This window comes from Amphiura filiformis, chromosome 17 (assembly GCF_039555335.1).
Source record: "Amphiura filiformis chromosome 17, Afil_fr2py, whole genome shotgun sequence".
Taxonomy (NCBI): domain Eukaryota; kingdom Metazoa; phylum Echinodermata; class Ophiuroidea; order Amphilepidida; family Amphiuridae; genus Amphiura; species Amphiura filiformis.
The window spans coordinates 32,028,397-32,056,051 of record NC_092644.1 but is presented as its reverse complement, the minus strand read 5'-3'; the positions used below and the strand labels follow the sequence as shown (position 1 = coordinate 32,056,051).

The 27,655-nt window shown below is 41.0% G+C and overlaps 2 long non-coding RNA genes across 3 annotated transcripts; both read right to left on the bottom strand.

The window, feature by feature from the left end:
* Positions 1 to 1,132: 1,132 nt before the first annotated feature.
* On the bottom strand, positions 1,133 to 6,526 carry LOC140138395 (uncharacterized). Its single transcript, XR_011856993.1, has 4 exons — positions 6,417 to 6,526; positions 5,013 to 5,067; positions 2,464 to 2,611; positions 1,133 to 1,965 (listed from the first exon to the last, which is right to left on the bottom strand). It is a non-coding gene; the product is annotated as an uncharacterized lncRNA (long non-coding RNA).
* Positions 6,527 to 17,367: 10,841 nt separating this feature from the next.
* On the bottom strand, positions 17,368 to 27,305 carry LOC140138394 (uncharacterized). Of its 2 annotated transcripts, XR_011856991.1 has the most exons (6): positions 27,194 to 27,305; positions 25,786 to 25,840; positions 23,226 to 23,373; positions 21,323 to 21,377; positions 18,771 to 18,918; positions 17,368 to 17,422 (listed from the first exon to the last, which is right to left on the bottom strand). It is a non-coding gene; the product is annotated as an uncharacterized lncRNA (long non-coding RNA). The 2 variants fall into 2 exon arrangements; XR_011856992.1 differs by lacking the exons at positions 17,368 to 17,422; positions 18,771 to 18,918; positions 21,323 to 21,377 and adding an exon at positions 22,201 to 22,727.
* Positions 27,306 to 27,655: the final 350 nt, after the last annotated feature.

Sequence of the window (27,655 nt, the reverse complement as noted above, 5' to 3'; positions counted from 1 at the left end):
ATATCGAAAGCAGTGAAATCGGACATTCCTAAGCGAAGATATTGAGTTCGTAAGTTCTGGTATTACAAAATTGGAAATTGAGATATCGTGGGTAAAAAGCTGAAAAGACAAAAAAAACCAACGACAACAACAACAACAACAACAACAAAACAAACAGACCAGAACAATTTGGAGTACATGTAATGAATTAAAAGAGTTGACATGAGATTAGGAATTAATGTTTTCTGCTGTTTCAGTGTGCATGTTCTCATCGTTGATGGTTTGGTGGACTGTCATGTAGATGTAAGCGTGATCCTAAAAATGCCTTTCACATTGACCAAAACTAATTACAAGACCTCTTCTACATTGAGGCTGGCTTTCCTTTTAAAGGGAATTTTTATTCTATCAGTTGATCGTTTTTTTTGACAATTAGTGCTGTGTTGTATGGTTTGGTCGATTTTAGGATCTTTGATGAAAATGATGTACACAAACTCAATGTCTTACAAAAAGATGTGCTAGAATTATTTTGAGCGTAAATTCCCAAACCTCGTCTAATGATATGTTTCCAGTATTAGGATCAGTGGTATTCACTTTATGATCGTTGCACTTATTTTAAAGCTTCACTGCGCATGCGTGTATCGCACGGGATGTGATGACGCAATCACCCAAATCCTTTTTTTTTTCTCACCGCTTTTGTCGACTTTTTTTTTTTTCAATTTTAATGTATACTTTTATACAGAGTTGGTGGGGCAATTCACTCTCACACCAGATGTCTAGTCCGTGGATTTTTGTATAGGCCAGTTTGTCACTTTTAAATTGGACCATCATCTAATGAAATGCTTGTAACTTTGCTTCTTGGAGTCACATTGGATTCAATGGTGTCATAATGTGCCGGATTAGATAGTGCATCTATTAAAAGAAATTGCCCAAATATGGTTAAGTGTTAAAATTAGGATTTTTTTCCAAGTGTAAGGATACTTTTTTGGCGCAGTATATTTACATTTGGAAGAAAGATATGATGGCGCCAGGCCATTAAAAGATTTAAATATCAATACTCAGTAGTGCTTTTTTTTAAAACTCATCAGTGAGGCAAAATAAAACACGGAGAGATTTCTATGTATATGCTGATGACACTATAGGGATCACACCACTAAATCAAGTTCCTATTCTTTTATGTGTTAAAAGGTACACAAGAAAACGTCATTTTCTCATGGATATAGCGTCATCGTTCATTCAAAACACCATTTTTCTAAAAGTTTATGATATATTCTACCCTAGAACCAGCATTTTTTTGGTAGTTGAGCGGCTCGATTTTTCGCAGTGGTGCATTGAACATGATGTAAACCATACCAAAGCCTACATCTCAGCGCCCCTATGCTGTGACGTCATTTGGTGCATGGAATTAAAAAACCTTCCTAAAATGTCAGAATTGTAATATTTTTATTATTTTATGCTTGGATGATAAGAAAAACATCCACAGAGCACAACTATCGCCAAAAAATGGGCACATCAGCCTTCATTTCAAACTTTTTTTCCATTAAAATACACCTGGTATGGTTAGCGAATTAAACACTGGTTCTTTTTTCTTCAGTCAGATAGGGTTGGACCCGATTTAGTGGTGTGATCTCTTAAGGGGGACAAAAAAGTTTTAAAACATCATATAACATGAACTGCATGCTTTCTTAACATAAACAGACCATTAAAAGTGAAATGGTTCAAGTTTAAGTATGACAACATGCCGATTCAAATCAACAGCATACCTGCTATCTACTGAAGATAGCAACATTAAAATAGCCATGTACTGTAATACAAATCATGCTTTTTAAACAATTTCATTTGAGACTCTCAGTTTTATAAGAGCAGTCTTTCATTGAATTTAATATTTCTTGTGTTATTGTGTCCTCCCTGTTTGTTTCCTGTGAGTAGACCACTGTGAAATAAATTTTGATCACTTTCTTTGTAAACTGTCTTCTGATGCCTTTGTTTCTGTTAAAATTAATCAAAAATTTCAAAATTAGCTATCTAATTAAGGTGCATACAAAAAAAAAAAAAAGATATTTTGTGTGAATTAGCTGTCTCTGGTATATAAAGCAAGCATGAGTTCAGGGTGTGGGTGATGTGAAGGGATAATCAATACCTTCTGAATAGGGTTTTAATAGAAAATCAATGGGCGATGCACTTGACTTTTGTCTGGTTGGGATCACTTCTGTGAATTGGCATCATGGGAAAGCACAACTGATGAGAGCCATTGCAAACATATGTAAGACTGTTGTGTACCTGTGGTTCTACAGAGGTCTATTTGTTTGAGATTTGTTCTTAAATTCTATCACTACTCATGGGTCGCACATACAAAGGTCGTGGAGCAGCTAAGCGCAAGGAGACTGGATTTCAGAAGAATAATACCCCATGGAACAAGGGACTCGATTTCCAAGGACTTAATAATGAGACAGCTAAATCCACACCTAAATCAATCAAAAGACTTACTAAGCAAGAATTTGAGAGGACCTTTTCATACACTGCCAAGGGAGAGTTTGTGCCATTTGCTGATAGACTGTTATCTTCACCTGCTGGGTATTCTCCTGGTGCACGTTTAAGGCCCCAATTGGTTGAAGATTCTGATGTGGAGAAAATTCTGAAAGAGAAAAAGATGAAGCAGACATTGGTGGTTATACAGAAGTTCATTTGCCCACTACTGTGAATGCTGTTCAGGACTGCATCGTTGAGCACAATGAGACTACACCGAGATGCACAGGTCGTCTTGTAACTGCAGTGAACCTTGTTGTAAAATGGGGTCTAAGCGCCATCATGCAGCTGAAATGTAACACCTGTGCCTTTGTTTCTAGAAAACACAAACTGTATCGCGAGGTGCCCGTGTCGGACGAGGGCGAAGATCCGCCGAGCCAAACCGCGCTCTTGCTGTGGGTTTGCTTTCCACCAGTATTGGCATAGCAGGTTCACAGCGCCTATTCTCCTCAATCGGCAAAACCACACCAGCCCCTCCAGCATGCAACGACAGCTGAACATAGTTGGTGAAAAGATATGATCCCTAAAAGAGAAAAACATGGCTATGCATCGAGGAACATGTAAAGATACACTAGAGCATGCTGGTCATGAGCGTGATGCACCCATCCCAGCTGAAGCTGACCGCCAATACAACAACAGTCTACGAGGTGGGCGCCGCCACACTCCATTCGCACCTGCCACACAGACACGTGATGTGTTAGCAGAGAATCTGACGCCAGCTAAGAAGATAATAGCCTACAATCATGAGAACAAGCTGTGCAAACCTGGTGAGTTAGCAAGGACTAGAGGTGAAGATGTTACGTGTCCAGGTCACCCAGGATGCACTGCCACAATTTCGACAAGCGACAATGTTGGCGATGAGAAACGTGGTGGCAGGAAACTTGCAACATCTGCGACAAGTGGGGTTGAGCCGCTAACTGTGAGTATGCTCGTCACCGATGCCGATGGACGCATGGCGAAGGCTTCAATGAGGAAATGACAAAGGCTAGCAACGTTACCACTGAACACTTTCTGGACACTGTTCATTTAAATAGATCCGTGTCGCGTGCCATCAGCAAAGTGCGAATTGAACCACAGCTTTCAACATCAACACCTTGTACTAGTGCGCAACGACGCCAAGCCAAAGAAAGACTTGCTGACAGCATGGCGTGGCGTGCCGAGAGAGAGATTCGTGCTGCTCTCGCCAAATACACCAACAATGAGATCAAGACAGCAGTGGCGCACACAATCCCTGCCATCATATGGTGCTACCAGGGTAGACATTCACTGTGTAAAAAATTCTCCTTAGTATGTGATGGCCTACATGTTCATTATGAGTACTTACCTGATTATGCAAAGGGAACATTTCGCTTCTCCCAGGAAGACACTAGACTGCTCACAACCATCTTGTCAAAGCGATTAGGGAGAGAGGCACTACGTAAAACCCGGCTTGGACTGACAACACAGAAAGCCGAATCTATGAACCATGCCTTCTGCACTACCAACCCCAAGCACTCCATGACATGTTACAGGAATGCTGCCAGTCGCGACCACAGCGCAATACACATGGTCAATAATCTTGTCGGAGATTCCATTCTGATGAAAGCCAGAGCATGTGGTGTGCCCATCTCACCCAATGCACTTTGCCTTCCTACCTTGCTTCAAATGAACAGGCGCCAGGTGTATTTTCGCCTTCGCAAACATTCAAAGACCTTCAGGAGACGACGGTCACAGATCCGAAGGAAGCGCTTCTCATTGTATGACAGGACAAAAATGAGAGTTATTACAAGAAAGATCAACTTCTACCAAAGTAACAGACATTTTGCTCCTGCATTCATCAGCATGGAATCGCCGACAAGATTATTGACCATGTGTACATCGTGTTGAACTTGGAGAACCTTCAAATTTGGCTCGTGAATATCTGTAGCAACTTTACCCAATTTTTAAATATTGAAGAAATATTATTATCTTATTTTGTTTGCATTAGTATTGATGAAACCATTGTGTAAAATATCAAAGAAATTGTTGACCTTTCTTTGGAAATGAGCCTGATGTGAAGCTCCTCAAGTATCATTTTTAAGTACATGTAGTAGGTCTATCTAATTTTGGCGGGAAAATTAAAATCATGTAAATAATAAACCCATTTGAAGTTAAAACTCACCTTATTCCTCTTTTTTGGCTCCAGGATACATGCCGTTAATACTTTCCCATCCATTTCATGACCAGTGCACTCACCTGCCTCACGACATCTCTCTCTGTCAATGTTGATGGTATGCAGTTCATGTGACAGATGGTCCGGGTTCACACACTGAGGTTGATGGCAACAGTGAGAGATGTCGTAAGGCAGTAAAAACTCGGTGTGGAATGCAATATATGACGCTCTGTGGGCATGGACCGTCATCCTATCAGGCCCGATTTTTAAATATTCAATGCCATATGACTTGGGGTTGGTCTTATTTTGAAACTACCACCCCACGCCCAGCAGTCCTTTTAAAGGCTTTCTTGTTTGGCGTTTTTTTAATTATTCTTACTTTTAGATTGTCGTAAAAAGCTTGAGGAATTTCTTCATCCATGATATCATCAAACCTGAACAAAAACAAAATTTAAATCAACCAGATTGCTACAGTGCATACAATGTACCCAACATGGATTGATGTATTTTGACTCAAACCTGATTTGTCAGTGTAGGCCTTATACAGCTCACTGCATACATTTCATCTCAGAGAGTTCTGTGTGCGAGAAGACTCTTTTGTTGGCTATCTGATTAATAATTACATAAGCATTTGGAACTTCTCCAAGTTCCACTTTTAATTTTTCATGCTGTACAGACAGTGTAAGTAAGCTTAAGTTTCAACATGTTTAACAGCACTTCAGTCTACACCGATCCATTTTGAGCACATTTAGCATGTTTAATGTAAATTTAATAGAAAACTTACTCCAAAACAGGAAAAAATCAATCAAACAGTGAGCAATCTGGTTAAATATTAGTTGATATTGCTGAACAATTTAAATTTTCTATCACGGACATGTAAACACAGCGTCGCCCACCACAAGTATTTCTAGATACCATACACATAGCAAATTAAAGGGGACAAAAAAGTTTTAAAACATCATATAACATGAACTGCATGCTTTCTTAACATAAACAGACCATTAAAAGTGAAATGGTTCAAGTTTAAGTATGACAACATGCCGATTCAAATCAACAGCATACCTGCTATCTACTGAAGATAGCAACATTAAAATAGCCATGTACTGTAATACAAATCATGCTTTTTAAACAATTTCATTTGAGACTCTCAGTTTTATAAGAGCAGTCTTTCATTGAATTTAATATTTCTTGTGTTATTGTGTCCTCCCTGTTTGTTTCCTGTGAGTAGACCACTGTGAAATAAATTTTGATCACTTTCTTTGTAAACTGTCTTCTGATGCCTTTGTTTCTGTTAAAATTAATCAAAAATTTCAAAATTAGCTATCTAATTAAGGTGCATACAAGTAAAAAAAAGATATTTTGTGTGAATTAGCTGTCTCTGGTATATAAAGCAAGCATGAGTTCAGGGTGTGGGTGATGTGAAGGATAATCAATACCTTCTGAATAGGGTTTTAATAGAAAATCAATGGGCGATGCACTTGACTTTTGTCTGGTTGGGATCACTTCTGTGAATTGGCATCATGGGAAAGCACAACTGATGAGAGCCATTGCAAACATATGTAAGACTGTTGTGTACCTGTGGTTCTACAGAGGTCTATTTGTTTGAGATTTGTTTTTAAATTCTATCACTACTCATGGGTCGCACATACAAAGGTCGTGGAGCAGCTAAGCGCAAGGAGACTGGATTTCAGAAGAATAATACCCCATGGAACAAGGGACTCGATTTCCAAGGACTTAATAATGAGACAGCTAAATCCACACCTAAATCAATCAAAAGACTTACTAAGCAAGAATTTGAGAGGACCTTTTCATACACTGCCAAGGGAGAGTTTGTGCCATTTGCTGATAGACTGTTATCTTCACCTGCTGGGTATTCTCCTGGTGCACGCTTAAGGCCCCAATTGGTTGAAGATTCTGATGTGGAGAAAATTCTGAAAGAGAAAAAGATGAAGCAGACATTGGTGGTTATACAGAAGTTCATTAGCCCTCTACTGTGAATGCTGTTCAGGACTGCATCGTTGAGCACAATGAGACTACACCGAGATGCACAGGTCGTCTTGTAACTGCAGTGAACCTTGTTGTAAAATGGGGTCTAAGCGCCATCATGCAGCTGTAATGTAACACCTGTGCCTTTGTTTCTAGAAAACACAAACTGTATCGCGAGGTGCCCCGCATCGGACGAGGGCGAAGATCCGCCGAGCCAAACCGCGCTCTTGCTGTGGGTTTGCTTTCCACCAGTATTGGCATAGCAGGTTCACAGCGCCTCTTCTCCTAAATCGGCAAAACCACACCAGCCCCCGCCAGCATGCAACGACAGCTGAACATAGTTGGTGAACAGATGTGCTCCCTCAATGAGACAAACATGGCTATGCATCGAGGAACATGTAAAGATACACTAGAGCATGCTGGTCATGAGCGTGATGCACCCATCCCAGCTGAAGCTGACCGCCAATACAACAACAGTCTACGAGGTGGGCGCCGCCACACTCCATTCGCACCTGCCACACAGACACGTGATGTGTTAGCAGAGAATCTGACGCCAGCTAAGAAGATAATAGCCTACAATCATGAGAACAAGCTGTGCAAACCTGGTGAGTTAGCAAGGACTAGAGGTGAAGATGTTACGTGTCCAGGTCACCCAGGATGCACTGCCACAATTTCGCAAGCGACAATGTTGGCGATGAGAAGCGTGGTGGCAGGAAACTTGCAACATCTGCGACAAGTGGGGTTGAGCCGCTAACTGTGAGTATGCTCGTCACCGATGCCGATGGACGCATGGCGAAGGCTTCAATGAGGAAATGACAAAGGCTAGCAACGTTACCACTGAACACTTTCTGGACACTGTTCATTTAAATAGATCCGTGTCGCGTGCCATCAGCAAAGTGCGAATTGAACCACAGCTTTCAACATCAACACCTTGTACTAGTGCGCAACGACGCCAAGCCAAAGAAAGACTTGCTGACAGCATGGCGTGGCGTGCGAGAGAGAGATTCGTGCTGCTCTCGCCAAATACACCAACAATGAGATCAAGACAGCAGTGGCGCACACAATCCCTGCCATCATATGGTGCTACCAGGGTAGACATTCACTGTGTAAAAAATTCTCCTTAGTATGTGATGGCCTACATGTTCATTATGAGTACTTACCTGATTATGCAAAGGGAACATTTCGCTTCTCCCAGGAAGACACTAGACTGCTCACAACCATCTTGTCAAAGCGATTAGGGAGAGAGGCACTACGTAAAACCCGGCTTGGACTGACAACACAGAAAGCCGAATCTATGAACCATGCCTTCTGCACTACCAACCCCAAGCACTCCATGACATGTTACAGGAATGCTGCCAGTCGCGACCACAGCGCAATACACATGGTCAATAATCTTGTCGGAGATTCCATTCTGATGAAAGCCAGAGCATGTGGTGTGCCCATCTCACCCAATGCACTTTGCCTTCCTACCTTGCTTCAAATGAACAGGCGCCAGGTGTATTTTCGCCTTCATAATCATTCAAAGACCTTCAGGAGACGACGGTCACAGCTCAAGGAAGCGCTTCTCATTGTATGACAGGACAAAAATGAGAGTTATTACAAGAAAGATCAACTTCTACCAAAGTAACAGACATTTTGCTCCTGCATTCATCAGCATGGAATCGCCGACAAGATTATTGACCATGTGTACATCGTGTTGAACTTGGAGAACCTTCAAATTTGGCTCGTGAATATCTGTAGCAACTTTACCCAATTTTTAAATATTGAAGAAATATTATTATCTTATTTTGTTTGCATTAGTATTGATGAAACCATTGTGTAAAATATCAAAGAAATTGTTGACCTTTCTTTGGAAATGAGCCTGATGTGAAGCTCCTCAAGTATCATTTTAAGTACATGTAGTAGGTCTATCTAATTTTGGCGGAAAATTAAAATCATGTAAATAATAAACCCATTTGAAGTTAAAAACTCACCTTATTCCTCTTTTTTTGGCTCCAGGATACATGCCGTTAATACTTTCCCATCCATTTCATGACCAGTGCACTCACCTGCCTCACGACATCTCTCTCTGTCAATGTTGATGGTATGCAGTTCATGTGACAGATGGTCCGGGTTCACACACTGAGGTTGATGGCAACAGTGAGAGATGTCGTAAGGCAGTAAAAACTCGTTGTGGAATGCAATATATGACGCTCTGTGGGCATGGACCGTCATCCTATCAGGCCCGATTTTTAAATATTCAATGCCATATGACTTGGGGTTGGTCTTATTTTTGAAACTACCACCCCACGCCCAGCAGTCCTTTTAAAGGCTTTCTTGTTTGGCGTTTTTTAATTATTCTTACTTTTAGATTGTCGTAAAAAGCTTGAGGAATTTCTTCATCCATGATATCATCAAACCTGAACAAAAACAAAATTTAAATCAACCAGATTGCTACAGTGCATACAATGTACCCAACATGGATTGATGTATTTTGACTCAAACCTGATTTGTCAGTGTAGGCCTTATACAGCTCACTGCATACATTTCATCTCAGAGAGTTCTGTGTGCGAGAAGACTCTTTTGTTGGCTATCTGATTAATAATTACATAAGCATTTGGAACTTCTCCAAGTTCCACTTTTAATTTTTCATGCTGTACAGACAGTGTAAGTAAGCTTAAGTTTCAACATGTTTAACAGCACTTCAGTCTACACCGATCCATTTTTGAGCACATTTAGCATGTTTAATGTAAATTTAATAGAAAACTTACTCCAAAACAGGAAAAAATCAATCAAACAGTGAGCAATCTGGTTAAATATTAGTTGATATTGCTGAACAATTTAAATTTTCTATCACGGACATGTAAACACAGCAGCGTCAGCCCACCACAAGTATTTCTAGATACCATACACATAGCAAATTAAGGGGACAAAAAGTTTTAAAACATCATATAACATGAACTGCATGCTTTCTTAACATAAACAGACCATTAAAAGTGAAATGGTTCAAGTTTAAGTATGACAACATGCGATTCAAATCAACAGCATACCTGCTATCTACTGAAGATAGCAACATTAAAATAGCCATGTACTGTAATACAAATCATGCTTTTAAACAATTTCATTTGAGACTCTCAGTTTTATAAGAGCAGTCTTTCATTGAATTTAATATTTCTTGTGTTATTGTGTCCTCCCTGTTTGTTTCCTGTGAGTAGACCACTGTGAAATAAATTTTGATCACTTTCTTTGTACACTGTCTTCTGATGCCTTTGTTTCTGTTAAAATTAATCAAAATTTCAAAATTAGCTATCTAATTAAGGTGCATACAAGTAAAAAAAAGATATTTTGTGTGAATTAGCTGTCTCTGGTATATAAAGCAAGCATGAGTTCAGGGTGTGGGTGATGTGAAAGGATAATCAATACCTTCTGAATAGGGTTTTAATAGAAAATCAATGGGCGATGCACTTGACTTTTGTCTGGTTGGGATCACTTCTGTGAATTGGCATCATGGGAAAGCACAACTGATGAGAGCCATTGCAAACATATGTAAGACTGTTGTGTACCTGTGGTTCTACAGAGGTCTATTTGTTTGAGATTTGTTTGTAAATTCTATCACTACTCATGGGTCGCACATACAAAGGTCGTGGAGCAGCTAAGCGCAAGGAGACTGGATTTCAGAAGAATAATACCCCATGGAACAAGGGACTCGATTTCCAAGGACTTAATAATGAGACAGCTAAATCCACACCTAAATCAATCAAAAGACTTACTAAGCAAGAATTTGAGAGGACCTTTTCATACACTGCCAAGGGAGAGTTTGTGCCATTTGCTGATAGACTGTTATCTTCACCTGCTGGGTATTCTCCTGGTGCACGCTTAAGGCCCCAATTGGTTGAAGATTCTGATGTGGAGAAAATTCTGAAAGAGAAAAAGATGAAGCAGACATTGGTGGTTATACAGAAGTTCATTTGCCCACTACTGTGAATGCTGTTCAGGACTGCATCGTTGAGCACAATGAGACTACACCGAGATGCACAGGTCGTCTTGTAACTGCAGTGAACCTTGTTGTAAAATGGGGTCTAAGCGCCATCATGCAGCTGAAATGTAACACCTGTGCCTTTGTTTCTAGAAAACACAAACTGTATCGCGAGGTGCCCCGTGATCGGACGAGGCGAAGATCCGCCGAGCCAAACCAGGCGCTCTTGCTGTGGGTTTGCTTTCCACCAGTATTGGCATAGCAGGTTCACAGCGCCTATTCTCCCTCAATCGGCAAAACCACACCAGCCCCTCCAGCATGCAACGACAGCTGAACATAGTTGGTGAACAGATGTGCTCCCTCAATGAGACAAACATGGCTATGCATCGAGGAACATGTAAAGATACACTAGAGCATGCTGGTCATGAGCGTGATGCACCCATCCCAGCTGAAGCTGACCGCCAATACAACAACAGTGTACGAGGTGGGCGCCGCCACACTCCATTCGCACCTGCCACACAGACACGTGATGTGTTAGCAGAGAATCTGACGCCAGCTAAGAAGATAATAGCCTACAATCATGAGAACAAGCTGTGCAAACCTGGTGAGTTAGCAAGGACTAGAGGTGAAGATGTTACGTGTCCAGGTCACCCAGGATGCACTGCCACAATTTCGCAGCGACAATGTTGGCGATGAGAAACGTGGTGGCAGGAAACTTGCAACATCTGCGACAAGTGGGGTTGAGCCGCTAACTGTGAGTATGCTGCGTCACCGATGCCGATGGACGATGGCAAGGCTTCAATGAGGAAATGACAAAGGCTAGCAACGTTACCACTGAACACTTTCTGGACACTGTTCATTTAAATAGATCCGTGTCGCGTGCCATCAGCAAAGTGCGAATTGAACCACAGCTTTCAACATCAACACCTTGTACTAGTGCGCAACGACGCCAAGCCAAAGAAAGACTTGCTGACAGCATGGCGTGGCGTGCCGAGAGAGATTCGTGCTGCTCTCGCCAAATACACCAACAATGAGATCAAGACAGCAGTGGCGCACACAATCCCTGCCATCATATGGTGCTACCAGGGTAGACATTCACTGTGTAAAAAATTCTCCTTAGTATGTGATGGCCTACATGTTCATTATGAGTACTTACCTGATTATGCAAAGGGAACATTTCGCTTCTCCCAGGAAGACACTAGACTGCTCACAACCATCTTGTCAAAGCGATTAGGGAGAGAGGCACTACGTAAAACCCGGCTTGGACTGACAACACAGAAAGCCGAATCTATGAACCATGCCTTCTGCACTACCAACCCCAAGCACTCCATGACATGTTACAGGAATGCTGCCAGTCGCGACCACAGCGCAATACACATGGTCAATAATCTTGTCGGAGATTCCATTCTGATGAAAGCCAGAGCATGTGGTGTGCCCATCTCACCCAATGCACTTTGCCTTCCTACCTTGCTTCAAATGAACAGGCGCCAGGTGTATTATCGCCTTCCCAATCATTCAAACACATTCAGGAGACGACGGTCACAGCTCCGAAGGAAGCGCTTCTCATTGTATGACAGGACAAAAATGAGAGTTATTACAAGAAAGATCAACTTCTACCAAAGTAACAGACATTTTGCTCCTGCATTCATCAGCATGGAATCGCCGACAAGATTATTGACCATGTGTACATCGTGTTGAACTTGGAGAACCTTCAAATTTGGCTCGTGAATATCTGTAGCAACTTTACCCAATTTTTAAATATTGAAGAAATATTATTATCTTATTTTGTTTGCATTAGTATTGATGAAACCATTGTGTAAAATATCAAAGAAATTGTTGACCTTTCTTTGGAAATGAGCCTGATGTGAAGCTCCTCAAGTATCATTTTTAAGTACATGTAGTAGGTCTATCTAATTTTGGCGGGAAAATTAAAATCATGTAAATAATAAACCCATTTGAAGTTAAAAACTCACCTTATTCCTCTTTTTTTGGCTCCAGGATACATGCCGTTAATACTTTCCCATCCATTTCATGACCAGTGCACTCACCTGCCTCACGACATCTCTCTCTGTCAATGTTGATGGTATGCAGTTCATGTGACAGATGGTCCGGGTTCACACACTGAGGTTGATGGCAACAGTGAGAGATGTCGTAAGGCAGTAAAACCTCGGTGTGGAATGCAATATATGACGCTCTGTGGGCATGGACCGTCATCCTATCAGGCCCGATTTTTAAATATTCAATGCCATATGACTTGGGGTTGGTCTTATTTTTGAAACTACCACCCCACGCCCAGCAGTCCTTTTTATTGGCTTTCTTGTTTGGCGCTTTTTTAATTATTCTTACTTTTAGATTGTCGTAAAAGCTTGAGGAATTTCTTCATCCATGATATCATCAAACCTGAACAAAAACAAAATTTAAATCAACCAGATTGCTACAGTGCATACAATGTACCCAACATGGATTGATGTATTTTGACTCAAACCTGATTTGTCAGTGTAGGCCTTATACAGCTCACTGCATACATTTCATCTCAGAGAGTTCTGTGTGCGAAGACTCTTTTGTTGGCTATCTGATTAATGATTACATTAGCATTTGGATCTTCTCCAAGTTCCACTTTTAATTTTTCATGCTGTACAGACAGTGTAAGTAAGCTTAAGTTTCAACATGTTTAACAGCACTTCAGTCTACACCGATCCATTTTTGAGCACATTTAGCATGTTTAATGTAAATTTAATAGAAAACTTACTCCAAAACAGGAAAAATCAATCAAACAGTGAGCAATCTGGTTAAATATTAGTTGATATTGCTGAACAATTTAAATTTTCTATCACGGACATGTAAACACAGCGCGTCCGCCCACCACAAGTATTTCTAGATACCATACACATAGCAAATTAAGGGATCACACCACTAAATCAAGTTCCTATTCTTTTATGTGTTAAAAGGTACACAAAACGCTCATTTTCTCATGGATATAAAGCGTCATCGTTCATTCAAAACACCATTTTTCTAAAAGTTTATGATATATTCTACCCTAGAACCAGCATTTTTTTGGTAGTTGAGCTGCTCGATTTTTCGCAGTGGTGCATTGAACATGATGTAAACCATACCAAAGCCTACATCTCAGCGCCTCTATGCTGTGACGTCATTTGGTGCATGGAAACAAAAAAACCTTCCTAAAATGTCAGAATTGTAATATTTTTATTATTTTATGCTTGGATGATAAGAAAAACATCCACAGAGCACAACTATCGCCAAAAATGGGCACATCAGCCTTCATTTCAAACTTTTTTTCCATTAAAATACACCTGGTATGGTTAGCGAATTAAACACTGGTTCTTTTTTCTTCAGTCAGATAGGGTTGGACCCGATTTAGTGGTGTGATCTATAAAAAAAAAAAAAAAAAGTTTTAAAACATCATATAACATGAACTGCATGCTTTCTTAACATAAACAGACCATTAAAAGTGAAATGGTTCAAGTTTAAGTATGACAACATGCCGATTCAAATCAACAGCATACCTGCTATCTACTGAAGATAGCAACATTAAAATAGCCATGTACTGTAATACAAATCATGCTTTTTAAACAATTTCATTTGAGACTCTCAGTTTTATAAGAGCAGTCTTTCATTGAATTTAATATTTCTTGTGTTATTGTGTCCTCCTGTTTGTTTCCTGTGAGTAGACCACTGTGAAATAAATTTTGATCACTTTCTTTGTAAACTGTCTTCTGATGCCTTTGTTTCTGTTAAAATTAATCAAAAATTTCAAAATTAGCTATCTAATTAAGGTGCATACAAGTAAAAAAAAGATATTTTGTGTGAATTAGCTGTCTCTGGTATATAAAGCAAGCATGAGTTCAGGGTGTGGGTGATGTGAAGGGATAATCAATACCTTCTGAATAGGGTTTTAATAGAAAATCAATGGGCGATGCACTTGACTTTTTGTCTGGTTGGGATCACTTCTGTGAATTGGCATCATGGGAAAGCACAACTGATGAGAGCCATTGCAAACATATGTAAGACTGTTGTGTACCTGTGGTTCTACAGAGGTCTATTTGTTTGAGCTTTGTTTTAAATTCTATCACTACTCATGGGTCGCACATACAAAGGTCGTGGAGCAGCTAAGCGCAAGGAGACTGGATTTCAGAAGAATAATACCCCATGGAACAAGGGACTCGATTTCCAAGGACTTAATAATGAGACAGCTAAATCCACACCTAAATCAATCAAAAGACTTACTAAGCAAGAATTTGAGAGGACCTTTTCATACACTGCCAAGGGAGAGTTTGTGCCATTTGCTGATAGACTGTTATCTTCACCTGCTGGGTATTCTCCTGGTGCACGCTTAAGGCCCCAATTGGTTGAAGATTCTGATGTGGAGAAAATTCTGAAAGAGAAAAAAAGATGAAGCAGACATTGGTGGTTATACAGAAGTTCATTTGCCCACTACTGTGAATGCTGTTCAGGACTGCATCGTTGAGCACAATGAGACTACACCGAGATGCACAGGTCGTCTTGTAACTGCAGTGAACCTTGTTGTAAAATGGGGTCTAAGCGCCATCATGCAGCTGAAATGTAACACCTGTGCCTTTGTTTCTAGAAAACACAAACTGTATCGCGAGGTGCCCGTATCGGACGAGGCGAAGATCCGCCGAGCCAAACCGCGCTCTTGCTGTGGGTTTGCTTTCCACCAGTATTGGCATAGCAGGTTCACAGCGCCTATTCTCCTCAATCGGCAAAACCACACCAGCCCCCTCCAGCATGCAACGACCGCTGAACATAGTTGGTGAACAGATGTGCTCCTCAATGAGACAAACATGGCTATGCATCGAGGAACATGTAAAGATACACTAGAGCATGCTGGTCATGAGCGTGATGCACCCATCCCAGCTGAAGCTGACCGCCAATACAACAACAGTCTACGAGGTGGGCGCCGCCACACTCCATTCGCACCTGCCACACAGACACGTGATGTGTTAGCAGAGAATCTGGCGCCAGCTAAGAAGATAATAGCCTACAATCATGAGAACAAGCTGTGCAAACCTGGTGAGTTAGCAAGGACTAGAGGTGAAGATGTTACGTGTCCAGGTCACCCAGGATGCACTGCCACAATTTCGACAAGCGACAATGTTGGCGATGAGAAACGTGGTGGCAGGAAACTTGCAACATCTGCGACAAGTGGGGTTGAGCCGCTAACTGTGAGTATGCTCGTCACCGATGCCGATGGACGCATGGCGAAGGCTTCAATGAGGAAATGACAAAGGCTAGCAACGTTACCACTGAACACTTTCTGGACACTGTTCATTTAAATAGATCCGTGTCGCGTGCCATCAGCAAAGTGCGAATTGAACCACAGCTTTCAACATCAACACCTTGTACTAGTGCGCAACGACGCCAAGCCAAAGAAAGACTTGCTGACAGCATGGCGTGGCGTGCCGAGAGAGAGATTCGTGCTGCTCTCGCCAAATACACCAACAATGAGATCAAGACAGCAGTGGCGCACACAATCCCTGCCATCATATGGTGCTACCAGGGTAGACATTCACTGTGTAAAAATTCTCCTTAGTATGTGATGGCCTACATGTTCATTATGAGTACTTACCTGATTATGCAAAGGGAACATTTCGCTTCTCCCAGGAAGACACTAGACTGCTCACAACCATCTTGTCAAAGCGATTAGGGAGAGAGGCACTACGTAAAACCCGGCTTGGACTGACAACACAGAAAGCCGAATCTATGAACCATGCCTTCTGCACTACCAACCCCAAGCACTCCATGACATGTTACAGGAATGCTGCCAGTCGCGACCACAGCGCAATACACATGGTCAATAATCTTGTCGGAGATTCCATTCTGATGAAAGCCAGAGCATGTGGTGTGCCCATCTCACCCAATGCACTTTGCCTTCCTACCTTGCTTCAAATGAACAGGCGCCAGGTGTATTTTAAGCCACATAATCATTCAAAGACCTTCAGGAGACGACGGTCACAGCTCCGAAGGAAGCGCTTCTCATTGTATGACAGGACAAAAAATGAGAGTTATTACAAGAAAGATCAACTTCTACCAAAGTAACAGACATTTTGCTCCTGCATTCATCAGCATGGAATCGCCGACAAGATTATTGACCATGTGTACATCGTGTTGAACTTGGAGAACCTTCAAATTTGGCTCGTGAATATCTGTAGCAACTTTACCCAATTTTTAAATATTGAAGAAATATTATTATCTTATTTTGTTTGCATTAGTATTGATGAAACCATTGTGTAAAATATCAAAGAAATTGTTGACCTTTCTTTGGAAATGAGCCTGATGTGAAGCTCCTCAAGTATCATTTTAAGTACATGTAGTAGGTCTATCTAATTTTGGCGGAAAAATTAAAATCATGTAAATAATAAACCCATTTGAAGTTAAAACTCACCTTATTCCTCTTTTTTGGCTCCAGGATACATGCCGTTAATACTTTCCCATCCATTTCATGACCAGTGCACTCACCTGCCTCACGACATCTCTCTCTGTCAATGTTGATGGTATGCAGTTCATGTGACAGATGGTCCGGGTTCACACACTGAGGTTGATGGCAACAGTGAGAGATGTCGTAAGGCAGTAAAAACTCGTTGTGGAATGCAATATATGACGCTCTGTGGGCATGGACCGTCATCCTATCAGGCCCGATTTTTAAATATTCAATGCCATATGACTTGGGGTTGGTCTTATTTTTGAAACTACCACCCCACGCCCAGCAGTCCTTTTAAAGGCTTTCTTGTTTACGTTTTTTAATTATTCTTACTTTTAGATTGTCGTAAAAAGCTTGAGGAATTTCTTCATCCATGATATCATCAAACCTGAACAAAAACAAAATTTAAATCAACCAGATTGCTACAGTGCATACAATGTACCCAACATGGATTGATGTATTTTGACTCAAACCTGATTTGTCAGTGTAGGCCTTACAGCTCACTGCATACATTTCATCTCAGAGAGTTCTGTGTGCGAGAAGACTCTTTTGTTGGCTATCTGATTAATAATTACATAAGCATTTGGAACTTCTCCAAGTTCCACTTTTAATTTTTCATGCTGTACAGACAGTGTAAGTAAGCTTAAGTTTCAACATGTTTAACAGCACTTCAGTCTACACCGATCCATTTTTGAGCACATTTAGCATGTTTAATGTAAATTTAATAGAAAACTTACTCCAAAACAGGAAAAAATCAATCAAACAGTGAGCAATCTGGTTAAATATTAGTTGATATTGCTGAACAATTTAAATTTTCTATCACGGACATGTAAACACAGCGCGTCGCCCACCACAAGTATTTCTAGATACCATACACATAGCAAATTAAGGGGGACAAAAAAGTTTTAAAACATCATATAACATGAACTGCATGCTTTCTTAACATAAACAGACCATTAAAAGTGAAATGGTTCAAGTTTAAGTATGACAACATGCGATTCAAATCAACAGCATACCTGCTATCTACTGAAGATAGCAACATTAAAATAGCCATGTACTGTAATACAAATCATGCTTTTTAAACAATTTCATTTGAGACTCTCAGTTTTATAAGAGCAGTCTTTCATTGAATTTAATATTTCTTGTGTTATTGTGTCCTCCTGTTTGTTTCCTGTGAGTAGACCACTGTGAAATAAATTTTGATCACTTTCTTTGTAAACTGTCTTCTGATGCATTTGTTTATGTTAAAATTAATCAAAAATTTAAAAATTAGCTCTCTAATTAAGGTGCATAAAAAAAAAAAAAAGATATTTTGTGTGAATTAGCTGTCTCTGGTATATAAAGCAAGCATGAGTTCAGGGTGTGGGTGATGTGAAGGATAATCAATACCTTCTGAATAGGGTTTTAATAGAAAATCAATGGGCGATGCACTTGACTTTTGTCTGGTTGGGATCACTTCTGTGAATTGGCATCATGGGAAAGCACAACTGATGAGAGCCATTGCAAACATATGTAAGACTGTTGTGTACCTGTGGTTCTACAGAGGTCTATTTGTTTGAGATTTGTTTTTAAATTCTATCACTACTCATGGGTCGCACATACAAAGGTCGTGGAGCAGCTAAGCGCAAGGAGACTGGATTTCAGAAGAATAATACCCCATGGAACAAGGGACTCGATTTCCAAGGACTTAATAATGAGACAGCTAAATCCACACCTAAATCAATCAAAAGACTTACTAAGCAAGAATTTGAGAGGACCTTTTCATACACTGCCAAGGGAGAGTTTGTGCCATTTGCTGATAGACTGTTATCTTCACCTGCTGGGTATTCTCCTGGTGCACGCTTAAGGCCCCAATTGGTTGAAGATTCTGATGTGGAGAAAATTCTGAAAGAGAAAAAGATGAAGCAGACATTGGTGGTTATACAGAAGTCCATTTGCCCACTACTGTGAATGCTGTTCAGGACTGCATCGTTGAGCACAATGAGACTACACCGAGATGCACAGGTCGTTGTGTAACTGCAGTGAACCTTGTTGTAAAATGGGGTCTAAGCGCCATCATGCAGCTGAAATGTAACACCTGTGCCTTTGTTTCTAGAAAACACACACTGTATCGCCAGGTGCCCCGTATCCGACGAGGGCGAGGATCCGCCGAGCCAAACCGCGCTCTTGCTGTGGGTTTGCTTTCCACCAGTATTGGCATAGCAGGTTCACAGCGCCTATTCTCCTCAATCGGCAAAACCACACCAGCCCCTCCAGCATGCAACGACAGCTGAACATAGTTGGTGAACAGATGTGCTCCCTCAATGAGACAAACATGGCTATGCATCGAGGAACATGTAAAGATACACTAGAGCATGCTGGTCATGAGCGTGATGCACCCATCCCAGCTGAAGCTGACCGCCAATACAACAACAGTCTACGAGGTGGGCGCCGCCACACTCCATTCGCACCTGCCACACAGACACGTGATGTGTTAGCAGAGAATCTGACGCCAGCTAAGAAGATAATAGCCTACAATCATGAGAACAAGCTGTGCAAACCTGGTGAGTTAGCAAGGACTAGAGGTGAAGATGTTACGTGTCCAGGTCACCCAGGATGCACTGCCACAATTTCGCAAGCGACAATGTTGGCGATGAGAAACGTGGTGGCAGGAAACTTGCAACATCTGCGACAAGTGGGGTTGAGCCGCTAACTGTGAGTATGCTCGTCACCGATGCCGATGGACGATGGCGAAGGCTTCAATGAGGAAATGACAAAGGCTAGCAACGTTACCACTGAACACTTTCTGGACACTGTTCATTTAAATAGATCCGTGTCGCGTGCCATCAGCAAAGTGCGAATTGAACCACAGCTTTCAACATCAACACCTTGTACTAGTGCGCAACGACGCCAAGCCAAAGAAAGACTTGCTGACAGCATGGCGTGGCGTGCCGAGAGAGAGATTCGTGCTGCTCTCGCCAAATACACCAACAATGAGATCAAGACAGCAGTGGCGCACACAATCCCTGCCATCATATGGTGCTACCAGGGTAGACATTCACTGTGTAAAAAATTCTCCTTAGTATGTGATGGCCTACATGTTCATTATGAGTACTTACCTGATTATGCAAAGGGAACATTTCGCTTCTCCCAGGAAGACACTAGACTGCTCACAACCATCTTGTCAAAGCGATTAGGGAGAGAGGCACTACGTAAAACCCGGCTTGGACTGACAACACAGAAAGCCGAATCTATGAACCATGCCTTCTGCACTACCAACCCCAAGCACTCCATGACATGTTACAGGAATGCTGCCAGTCGCGACCACAGCGCAATACACATGGTCAATAATCTTGTCGGAGATTCCATTCTGATGAAAGCCAGAGCATGTGGTGTGCCCATCTCACCCAATGCACTTTGCCTTCCTACCTTGCTTCAAATGAACAGGCGCCAGGTGTATTTTCGCCTTCGCAATCATTCAAAGACCTTCAGGAGACACGGTCACAGCTCCGAAGGAAGCGCTTCTCATTGTATGACAGGACAAAAAATGAGAGTTATTACAAGAAAGATCAACTTCTACCAAAGTAACAGACATTTTGCTCCTGCATTCATCAGCATGGAATCGCCGACAAGATTATTGACCATGTGTACATCGTGTTGAACTTGGAGAACCTTCAAATTTGGCTCGTGAATATCTGTAGCAACTTTACCCAATTTTTAAATATTGAAGAAATATTATTATCTTATTTTGTTTGCATTAGTATTGATGAAACCATTGTGTAAAATATCAAAGAAATTGTTGACCTTTCTTTGGAAATGAGCCTGATGTGAAGCTCCTCAAGTATCATTTTTAAGTACATGTAGTAGGTCTATCTAATTTTGGCTGGAAAATTAAAATCATGTAAATAATAAACCCATTTGAAGTTAAAAACTCACCTTATTCCTCTTTTTTTGCTCCAGGATACATGCCGTTAATACTTTCCCATCCATTTCATGACCAGTGCACTCACCTGCCTCACGACATCTCTCTCTGTCAATGTTGATGGTATGCAGTTCATGTGACAGATGGTCCGGGTTCACACACTGAGGTTGATGGCAACAGTGAGAGATGTCGTAAGGCAGTAAAAACTTCGTTGTGGAATGCAATATATGACGCTCTGTGGGCATGGACCGTCATCCTATCAGGCCCGATTTTTAAATATTCAATGCCATATGACTTGGGGTTGGTCTTATTTTTGAAACTACCACCCCACGCCCAGCAGTCCTTTTTAAAGGCTTTCTTGTTTGGCGTTTTTTTAATTATTCTTACTTTTAGATTGTCGTAAAAAGCTTGAGGAATTTCTTCATCCATGATATCATCAAACCTGAACAAAAACAAAATTTAAATCAACCAGATTGCTACAGTGCATACAATGTACCCAACATGGATTGATGTATTTTGACTCAAACCTGATTTGTCAGTGTAGGCCTTATACAGCTCACTGCATACATTTCATCTCAGAGAGTTCTGTGTGCGAGAAGACTCTTTTGTTGGCTATCTGATTAATAATTACATAAGCATTTGGAACTTCTCCAAGTTCCACTTTTAATTTTTCATGCTGTACAGACAGTGTAAGTAAGCTTAAGTTTCAACATGTTTAACAGCACTTCAGTCTACACCGATCCATTTTTGAGCACATTTAGCATGTTTAATGTAAATTTAATAGAAAACTTACTCCAAAACAGAAAAAAATCAATCAAACAGTGAGCAATCTGGTTAAATATTAGTTGATATTGCTGAACAATTTAAATTTTCTATCACGGACATGTAAACACAGCGCGTCGCCCACCACAAGTATTTCTAGATACCATACACATAGCAAATTAAGGGATCACACCACTAAATCAAGTTCCTATTCTTTTATGTGTTAAAAGGTACACAAGAAAACGTCATTTTCTCATGGATATAGCGTCATCGTTCATTCAAAACACCATTTTTCTAAAAGTTTATGATATATTCTACCCTAGAACCAGCATTTTTTTTGTTTTTTTGCTGCTCGATTTTTCGCAGTGGTGCATTGAACATGTTGTAAACCATACCAAAGCCTACATCTCAGCGCCCCTATGCTGTGACGCCATTTGGTGCATGGAATTAAAAACCTTCCTAAAATGTCAGAATTGTAATATTTTTATTATTTTATGCTTGGATGATAAGAAAAACATCCACAGAGCACAACTATCGCCAAAAAATGGGCACATCAGCCTTCATTTCAAACTTTTTTTCCATTAAAATACACCTGGTATGGTTAGCGAATTAAACACTGGTTCTTTTTTCTTCAGTCAGATAGGGTTGGACCCGATTTAGTGGTGTGATCTCTTAAGGGGGACAAAAAAGTTTTAAAACATCATATAACATGAACTGCATGCTTTCTTAACATAAACAGACCATTAAAAGTGAAATGGTTCAAGTTTAAGTATGACAACATGCCGATTCAAATCAACAGCATACCTGCTATCTACTGAAGATAGCAACATTAAAATAGCCATGTACTGTAATACAAATCATGCTTTTTAAACAATTTCATTTGAGACTCTCAGTTTTATAAGAGCAGTCTTTCATTGAATTTAATATTTCTTGTGTTATTGTGTCCTCCCTGTTTGTTTCCTGTGAGTAGACCACTGTGAAATAAATTTTGATCACTTTCTTTGTAAACTGTCTTCTGATGCCTTTGTTTCTGTTAAAATTAATCAAAAATTTCAAAATTAGCTATCTAATTAAGGTGCATACAAGTAAAAAAAAGATATTTTGTGTGAATTAGCTGTCTCTGGTATATAAAGCAAGCATGAGTTCAGGGTGTGGGTGATGTGAAGGGATAATCAATACCTTCTGAATAGGGTTTAACTAGAAAATCAATGGGCGATGCACTTGACTTTTGTCTGGTTGGGATCACTTCTGTGAATTGGCATCATGGGAAAGCACAACTGATGAGAGCCATTGCAAACATATGTAAGACTGTTGTGTACCTGTGGTTCTACAGAGAGGTCTATTTGTTTGAGATTTGTTTTTAAATTCTATCACTACTCATGGGTCGTACATACAGAGGTCGGGGAGCAGCTAAGCGCAAGGAGACTGGATTTCAGAAGAATAATACCCCATGGAACAAGGGACTCGATTTCCAAGGACTTAATAATGAGACAGCTAAATCCACACCTAAATCAATCAAAAGACTTACTAAGCAAGAATTTGAGAGGACCTTTTCATACACTGCCAAGGGAGAGTTTGTGCCATTTGCTGATAGACTGTTATCTTCACCTGCTGGGTATTCTCCTGGTGCACGTTTAAGGCCCCAATTGGTTGAAGATTCTGATGTGGAGAAAATTCTGAAAGAGAAAAAAGATGAAGCAGACATTGGTGGTTATACAGAAGTTCATTTGCCCACTACTGTGAATGCTGTTCAGGACTGCATCGTTGAGCACAATGAGACTACACCGAGATGCACAGGTCGCCTTGTAACTGCAGTGAACCTTGTTGTAAAATGGGGTCTAAGCGCCATCATGCAGCTGAAATGTAACACCTGTGCCTTTGTTTCTAGAAAACACAAACTGTATCGCGAGGTGCCCCGTCTCGGACGAGGGCGAAGATCCGCCGAGCCAAACCGCGCTCTTGCTGTGGGTTTGCTTTCCACCAGTATTGGCATAGCAGGTTCACAGCGCCTATTCTCCTCAATCGGCAAAACCACACCAGCCCCCCCCAGCATGCAACGACAGCTGAACATAGTTGGTGAACAGATGTGCTCCCTCAATGAGACAAACATGGCTATGCATCGAGGAACATGTAAAGATACACTAGAGCATGCTGGTCATGAGCGTGATGCACCCATCCCAGCTGAAGCTGACCGCCAATACAACAACAGTCTCACGAGGTGGGCGCCGCCACACTCCATTCGCACCTGCCACACAGACACGTGATGTGTTAGCAGAGAATCTGACGCCAGCTAAGAAGATAATAGCCTACAATCATGAGAACAAGCTGTGCAAACCTGGTGAGTTAGCAAGGACTAGAGGTGAAGATGTTACGTGTCCAGGTCACCCAGGATGCACTGCCACAATTTCGGCAAGCGACAATGTTGGCGATGAGAAACGTGGTGGCAGGAAACTTGCAACATCTGCGACAAGTGGGGTTGAGCCGCTAACTGTGAGTATGCTCGTCACCGATGCCGATGGACGACATGGCGAAGGCTTCAATGAGGAAATGACAAAGGCTAGCAACGCGTTACCACTGAACACTTTCTGGACACTGTTCATTTAAATAGATCCGTGTCGCGTGCCATCAGCAAAGTGCGAATTGAACCACAGCTTTCAACATCAACACCTTGTACTAGTGCGCAACGACGCCAAGCCAAAGAAAGACTTGCTGACAGCATGGCGTGGCGTGCCGAGAGAGAGATTCGTGCTGCTCTCGCCAAATACACCAACAATGAGATCAAGACAGCAGTGGCGCACACAATCCCTGCCATCATATGGTGCTACCAGGGTAGACATTCACGGTGTAAAAATTCTCCTTAGTATGTGATGGCCTACATGTTCATTATGAGTACTTACCTGATTATGCAAAGGGAACATTTCGCTTCTCCCAGGAAGACACTAGACTGCTCACAACCATCTTGTCAAAGCGATTAGGGAGAGAGGCACTACGTAAAACCCGGCTTGGACTGACAACACAGAAAGCCGAATCTATGAACCATGCCTTCTGCACTACCAACCCCAAGCACTCCATGACATGTTACAGGAATGCTGCCAGTCGCGACCACAGCGCAATACACATGGTCAATAATCTTGTCGGAGATTCCATTCTGATGAAAGCCAGAGCATGTGGTGTGCCCATCTCACCCAATGCACTTTGCCTTCCTACCTTGCTTCAAATGAACAGGCGCCAGGTGTATTTTCGCCATTCGCAATCATTCAAAGACCTTCAGGAGACGACGGTCACAGCTCCGAAGGAAGCGCTTCTCATTGTATGACAGGACAAAAAATGAGAGTTATTACAAGAAAGATCAACTTCTACCAAAGTAACAGACATTTTGCTCCTGCATTCATCAGCATGGAATCGCCGACAAGATTATTGACCATGTGTACATCGTGTTGAACTTGGAGAACCTTCAAATTTGGCTCGTGAATATCTGTAGCAACTTTACCCAATTTTTAAATATTGAAGAAATATTATTATCTTATTTTGTTTGCATTAGTATTGATGAAACCATTGTGTAAAATATCAAAGAAATTGTTGACCTTTCTTTGGAAATGAGCCTGATGTGAAGCTCCTCAAGTATCATTTTTAAGTACATGTAGTAGGTCTATCTAATTTTGGCGGGAAAATTAAAATCATGTAAATAATAAACCCATTTGAAGTTAAAAACTCACCTTATTCCTCTTTTTTTGGCTCCAGGATACATGCCGTTAATACTTTCCCATCCATTTCATGACCAGTGCACTCACCTGCCTCACGACATCTCTCTCTGTCAATGTTGATGGTATGCAGTTCATGTGACAGATGGTCCGGGTTCACACACTGAGGTTGATGGCAACAGTGAGAGATGTCGTAAGGCAGTAAAAACTCGTTGTGGAATGCAATATATGACGCTCTGTGGGCATGGACCGTCATCCTATCAGGCCCGATTTTTAAATATTCAATGCCATATGACTTGGGGTTGGTCTTATTTTGAAACTACCACCCCACGCCCAGCAGTCCTTTTTAAAGGCTTTCTTGTTTGGCGTTTTTTTAATTATTCTTACTTTTAGATTGTCGTAAAAAGCTTGAGGAATTTCTTCATCCATGATATCATCAAACCTGAACAAAAACAAAATTTAAATCAACCAGATTGCTACAGTGCATACAATGTACCCAACATGGATTGATGTATTTTGACTCAAACCTGATTTGTCAGTGTAGGCCTTATACAGCTCACTGCATACATTTCATCTCAGAGAGTTCTGTGTGAGAAGACTCTTTTGTTGGCTATCTGATTAATAATTACATAAGCATTTGGAACTTCTCCAAGTTCCACTTTTAATTTTTCATGCTGTACAGACAGTGTAAGTAAGCTTAAGTTTCAACATGTTTAACAGCACTTCAGTCTACACCGATCCATTTTTGAGCACATTTAGCATGTTTAATGTAAATTTAATAGAAAACTTACTCCAAAACAGGAAAAAATCAATCAAACAGTGAGCAATCTGGTTAAATATTAGTTGATATTGCTGAACAATTTAAATTTTCTATCACGGACATGTAAACACAGCGGCCGTCAAGCCCACCACAAGTATTTCTAGATACCATACACATAGCAAATTAAGGGGGACAAAAAAGTTTTAAAACATCATATAACATGAACTGCATGCTTTCTTAACATAAACAGACCATTAAAAGTGAAATGGTTCAAGTTTAAGTATGACAACATGCCGATTCAAATCAACAGCATACCTGCTATCTACTGAAGATAGCAACATTAAAATAGCCATGTACTGTAATACAAATCATGCTTTTTAAACAATTTCATTTGAGACTCTCAGTTTTATAAGAGCAGTCTTTCATTGAATTTAATATTTCTTGTGTTATTGTGTCCTCCCTGTTTGTTTCCTGTGAGTAGACCACTGTGAAATAAATTTTGATCACTTTCTTTGTAAACTGTCTTCTGATGCCTTTGTTTCTGTTAAAATTAATCAAAAATTTCAAAATTAGCTATCTAATTAAGGTGCATACAAGTAAAAAAAAGATATTTTGTGTGAATTAGCTGTCTCTGGTATATAAAGCAAGCATGAGTTCAGGGTGTGGGTGATGTGAAGGATAATCAATACCTTCTGAATAGGGTTTTAATAGAAAATCAATGGGCGATGCACTTGACTTTTGTCTGGTTGGGATCACTTCTGTGAATTGGCATCATGGGAAAGCACAACTGATGAGAGCCATTGCAAACATATGTAAGACTGTTGTGTACCTGTGGTTCTACAGAGGTCTATTTGTTTGAGATTTGTTTTAAATTCTATCACTACTCATGGGTCGCACATACAAAGGTCGTGGAGCAGCTAAGCGCAAGGAGACTGGATTTCAGAAGAATAATACCCCATGGAACAAGGGACTCGATTTCCAAGGACTTAATAATGAGACAGCTAAATCCACACCTAAATCAATCAAAAGACTTACTAAGCAAGAATTTGAGAGGACCTTTTCATACACTGCCAAGGGAGAGTTTGTGCCATTTGCTGATAGACTGTTATCTTCACCTGCTGGGTATTCTCCTGGTGCACGCTTAAGGCCCCAATTGGTTGAAGATTCTGATGTGGAGAAAATTCTGAAAGAGAAAAAGATGAAGCAGACATTGGTGGTTATACAGAAGTTCATTTGCCCACTACTGTGAATGCTGTTCAGGACTGCATCGTTGAGCACAATGAGACTACACCGAGATGCACAGGTCGCCTTGTAACTGCAGTGAACCTTGTTGTAAAATGGGGTCTAAGCGCCATCATGCAGCTGAAATGTAACACCTGTGCCTTTGTTTCTAGAAACCACAAACTGTAGCGCGAGGTGCCCCGTATCGGACGAGGGCGAAGATCCGCCGAGCCAAACCGCGCTCTTGCAGTGGGTTTGCTTTCCACCAGTATTGGC